Here is a 4,515-nt window from a genome sequence, read left to right on the forward strand (position 1 = left end):
CAACACTGCACAGGCACGTTCTTCTTGCTTGTCGACTTGTTGCCTTTAAATCGGGCCAGTGTCCGGAGGATAGAGACACCTGCATACACCACACTCTCGTTTGAACAGTTACGCAAACACATTTTCGTTCCAAGTGACTACAACGAAATGCTATTTTCCTGCCAGAATTTAAACACGTCACCTTCCTTGAAACACGGTTTCTTTCCCTTCTCCATCCGGTCATCCCTATTAGCCTTTCTGGTTCCCCGCTGCCCCGTCCTCCCTCTGACCATCCATCTACTTTTCTTTCCCGCGTTTTCTTGTTGCCATTTGCGACAGCACGCCCATTAGAACTTTTGCCTAACCTCAAAAATTTTCTATTGGCCGCAAGCGTCGCCTCCTGCACTCCGATTGGTCATCTGCTATAGCGTACCAATGTTGGTGCTATGGCAAAAAAAGCGAGCGGGAAGGTATGGGTGGAGGAGTTGCATTATTGGTTACTTGGTGGAAGGTGAGGCGGGATTCTAGGCGGACCTTGAAGTTATGGTGTGCGAAGGAATATTCCTCAGAGTCGCGCGGCCTTTCCCGCTTTGTTCAGCTGGAGGGTGTGGGGAGAGGAGGGGGGAGATTGGGGAATAGAAAAGCAGGGCCGGAGTCGACCACCCTATCATTAGAACTTGGGTAGGTATGCAGGAGACAGAAAAAGGCACTTAAATTCAGCAAAAGGAAAGGGAGAGTCTGGCGAATGGATGGGTTGCAATTGTGGTAGATATTTTCAGAAACAATGCAGTGGCGCCCTCTTCCACTTGTTTGCATTCTTATTGAATGCTAGGATGAGAGGGGCCTTTCTGAGAATACAGTGGAAAGGCAAATTTAAGGAAAATACATGTTTTCTGTAATTTGCTTTTAATTTACCAGTGATTCTCAACGCCTAGTTTACCTAGAAGTAAAGCCCATTTGTTTCTATTTTAGTGGAGCTGCCCTCCTTTAGAAAACATTATGCAGAGCTTAATTTACTGAGGAAAAAGGATAGGGTTCCCATCCTCCAAGTGGGGTCTGGATGTTTCCTGGAATTACAAATGATCACGAGACAACAGATCAGTTCTGCTCAGTTCAGATCAGAAAATGGCTGTTTTGGAGGATGGGCTTTATGACATTATACCTTGCTGAGCTCCTTCTCCACACCCTGCCTTCCCCAGGCTTCAACCTGAAAATCTCCAGGAATTTCCTCACCTGCAGTTGGAAATCTCTGATCATAATTTTTATTCTGCATCAGTTTTATGTTGCAGTAAAATGAGAAACTCGTCTAGCAAAAATTCAGAGTGATGCATAGGGAATCAACACTTCTTTTTTAAAAGTACTATTTAAGTCCAAACCCTTTTGCAGGCACCAACTAGGCACTGACAGTTGCCCATTAATAGCAGTGGTTTTCCACTCAGATTAATTTCCATCAGTTAAATGTGAAATGTAATAATGGTCTGCGCTTGTTATTGCATAAATAAGGATATCATTTGCCTTTCCAGATGTTTCTTCAATACCTACCTTATTCATAACAATGGACTATAATATGGTTTTTGCAAATTATACACATAGTGTTCAGGGGGAATGGGGGTTTAAACCCTTAATTTTAAACAATTTTAATCTGTGAAGAAGTAGAATATACATATTAAGATAATGAAATATTCTGTCTAGAAAATCAATTCTGGAGCCTTAGAAGACAGTAGTTTCTCTTGATCAAAAACTTTACAAGATTAAATAAAGTTTTATGCCACCGAAAGGGTGGGTAATCAAGAATTGTGAGCAATAAACCAGACCCTCTGACTGTGGTGGTTGTAAGATCAACCCAAGGAGCTCAATAGCATTGGAAGAATGTAGCAGTTTTATGCTGCAGTAAGTAAGCATGACCTCTCCACACAAGCCACTAGAATTGTTCTTTGGACACAAAAGAGATGTGCAGCCTAAACACATCCACACTGAATCTAACAGGACTTTCTCCCAAGCATGTCTGTATGCATACGATTTCAGCTTACAGGGTCTGGTCCAGGTCCCATGTCTTCCAACAGCAGCCTCACACACAGTGTTTAAGCAGGCAAAGTTTTCCCTGTCATTTTGTCCTGAAACTAGTGCTCGCAAACAGCAGATGAGGTACCAGATCTGTGTCTGGATTGTACTGCTTCAGACTGCAGGTGGAAGTTCAAATGACTGAATGTTCCTACATAAGATGGTGGAAAGTGGCATCAAGTTGTAGCAAATTATAGGGACCCCTGCTGGGATTTTCAAGGAAAGAGACTAAATCTTCTACCCATAGAAAAATGGATGTTGGTGAAAGGGGTTGTATCCTCCTTGTCTTCCTTGCCTACTGTTTTCCTGTGTATAGGATTTTTGTAGCACTGAGAAACATTCCATTATAGGAGACTCCCCCCCACTTGTGATCTGAAGGGGTACAATCCAGACATAAATTTGGCATCTCATGTTTTAAGAACTAGGTCTCTGCTAGGAAGAGCCTCACCTGCTAAATTTCTGCATGTTAGCCTACAGTTAAAGGTTACAAGGGGAGGGTCAGTTTGAAAAATAGGAACCCCAATATGTAATCTGGACTCAGATTCCTCCTTAAGCAGAGACTCCCAGTATTAGCACAATTGATGTATAGATTAATCAAGTCAAAATTAAAACCTGTCTTTGTATAGTGTATAGAATTCTGTACATTTTCAGCTACATCTTACTCCCCCCCCCCCCACTTGCCCGGTTCTGGCATCTCCAGTAGAGTTGCCTCTTTTCCAGCCAGCTCTTGTAGCAATATATTTAACTGCAGATAATTTGTTTATCTCTTTGCCTTGAAAAGCATCACCTGATTCTTTTTGCAATGCAAGTTGTTAAAGGCACATAAGCAGGCCTGGTTGAGTTTTTTCCTGGTTGCTCTAACCTCCCATTTTATCCTTGCTTTGTAGCAGCCTCATTTAAGAAAACATTTACTGCCAGGCTGAGTATTGGGAGAAGCTGACCGTGGTCCTTACTTATCCTTGACATGCATGATCCTCTTACCAAGCTTGCACAGAGAAACTTACACCAACTAGACCAGAGCACCAGGCTGTTTGTATCTGTGATTCTTTAATAATGGGATCAGGTTTCCAAACTCTGTTCTCAAAAGCACACACAAAACGTCCTTCCTAAAGCTGTATTTTTCATCATTATAACTGATTTCAAATTATAGAATCAGAAGGAACCTGGTTTTCTCTATACCACCTTTGGCTATGCCACATCATGTTGACAAACTGTCCCACAAAGCAATTTACCCCAAGTGTTATATAATAAAGGTGGGGACTTTGGCTCTAAACATCATAGAACATCCTATATACGCTGGTATGTATCCATGCTGCACAGCCTCTAGAATCCTCCAGGTTTCTGATAATATTGGAAGACTTAAACTGGCAGCAGTCATGGTGAGCTGCTTCCCCTTTCTCATTGTTGCGGCTGTCCTTGGACCCTTCTGTGGTGCTTTGGGCATACACGTGATATGTAACTGGCATGTAACTTCCATAATATGTGCCAGCAGTCCACAGGAGCAGCAGATACATTTAATGGAATGATGGTCAAGGATCAGCAGGTCATGCATGTGCTTGACTCAGTCAACAATTTGAGTAACAAATCAATAGGAATTACAGAAATAATTTTTTTTAAAAAAAAAATGTTGGGCCCAATCTAATCCAAAGCAAGGGTAGAATACAATGGGGGTGTTGAGAACATGCTTAAGTCTCTCCCATAAGGAAGCCTGTGGGAAAGGAGTGAAACATGGTTTTCATGTAAAACCGTGGCTAAATTTTTAATTTATTTTTATTAGTCTAGTTTTAACTTCTTCAACTGACTTATTTGATTGGGGGAAATTAAACGATTCCATTAAAAAAATAATTGCTTTAAAATATTTGGACTTTATGAGGTTATTTGTAAATGTATTTTATATAAATATTCATATACATTATAATTGACACCTCAGTGAGGCAAGAAATTAAAATCTTGTAATGATTAGCATTGAAACAAGCAGCTTTCTCCATATTTCTGCTTCTTTCAACCCAACAATTACATGGTATATGTAAAAGTTCATCCTGCAAGTACTTTTATTCCTGTTATTGAAAGTATTTCCCAGTATTTGTGGAAGCAGAAACAGCATTTTAAAAAACAATTTCTTTGTATATAGGCAGTCATCATGACAATAGAACCATCCTCCATATATTTTTTTTAAAAGTCTCTCCCACAAAAATCCGGGAGATCCGGAAGTGCTTAACTTTAGTTGGATTGTGCCTATCATTGTGTCAAGAACACCTGCGTTTTCTTTAGTCTATTAATTTGTTTAATCATGCATGAAAAAGAATCTATAATTAGTTTCTGATCATATTTAGCACATAATGGTAGTGCACATTAGTAAGTGGTATTTGAACTATGTAACTGAAATGCATTTGTCTTGTGGTTGTTCACCCATAACACAAATTTACTTTTTAAAGTAGTCTTGTTTAGCAGAACAGCATTTTATTACAGGTTTTG

Source organism: Eublepharis macularius, chromosome 9, assembly GCF_028583425.1.
Source record: "Eublepharis macularius isolate TG4126 chromosome 9, MPM_Emac_v1.0, whole genome shotgun sequence".
In the NCBI taxonomy this organism is placed as follows: Eukaryota; Metazoa; Chordata; class Lepidosauria; order Squamata; family Eublepharidae; genus Eublepharis; species Eublepharis macularius.